The sequence below is a fragment of the Gossypium arboreum genome, chromosome 7 (genome assembly GCF_025698485.1).
Source record: "Gossypium arboreum isolate Shixiya-1 chromosome 7, ASM2569848v2, whole genome shotgun sequence".
Classification (NCBI taxonomy): Eukaryota; Viridiplantae; Streptophyta; class Magnoliopsida; order Malvales; family Malvaceae; genus Gossypium; species Gossypium arboreum.
Window position 1 is genome coordinate 88525536 of NC_069076.1, and position 1017 is coordinate 88526552.

Below are 1017 nucleotides of genomic sequence, written 5' to 3' on the forward strand. Positions count from 1 at the left end.
ATTTTTCTTGCAATTTTATTTTATTTTATTATTTTTTAATATACTTTTTCTCTCTTGGCAGTTTTTTTTATAGTTTATGACTAGAAGAAACCTGTCAGGACCATTAGTCTTTGACGAAGAAATCGATCGTACAATTCACAAAAATCAAAGAGAAATAAGGCGTAGTTTACGCTACACGGAGAACGAGTGAGAAAACGATACTTAAACCCCAACCGACGAGATGGCTGAAAACCCAGGTGATCAGCTGCCTCCTGAAATTGCAGCTAATCAAAATCCTGCTCCACGTACTATGTATGACTATGCTAAACCTTCTTTAACAAGAACTGAGTCTAGTATAGTTAGACCTGCTATTGCTGCAAATAATTTCGAACTAAAACCTAACACAATTCAGATGATACAACAGTTTGTTCAGTTTGATGGTTTGCAGGATGAGGATCCCAACACGCATTTGGTGAATTTTCTTGAATTTTGTGATATATTCAAAATCAATGGCATTTCTGATGATACCATTCGTCTTCAGTTATTTCCCTTTTCATTGAGAAACAAAGCTAAACAGTGGTTGAACTCGTTACCACGAGGGTCTATCACTACTTGGGAACAAATGACCTAGAAGTTTTTATTAAATTATTTTCCGCCGGCTATAATGGCTAAATTGCGTAATGATATCTCTTCTTTTGTGTAGATGGATTTAGAAACACTTTACGATGCATGGGAGAGATACAAGAACTTACTGAGAAGGTGCCCTCACCATGGGTTACCGCTCAAGTTCAAACGTTCTACAATGGTGTGAATCCCTCGACAAGACAAATGATTGACGCAGTTGCTGGCGGAACCATCAACAATAAAACACTGGAAGATGCCTACGAATTCATAGAGGAGATATCACTGAACAACTATCAGTGGCAAGTTATGAGGACAAAGCCAACGAAAACAGCTGGCGTCTATAACCTCGATTCAGTCACCACGCTCTCTAATCAGGTAGAACTTCTAAATAAAAAGATTGACGGTTTACTTGGT

General features: G+C 37.9%; 1 non-coding gene across 1 annotated transcript; it reads right to left on the minus strand.

Moving 5' to 3' along the window:
- Window positions 1–649: 649 nt before the first annotated feature.
- LOC128296180 (small nucleolar RNA R71) lies at window positions 650–756 on the minus strand. The gene has a single exon (XR_008286728.1). It is a non-coding gene; the product is annotated as a small nucleolar RNA R71 (small nucleolar RNA).
- Window positions 757–1017: the final 261 nt, after the last annotated feature.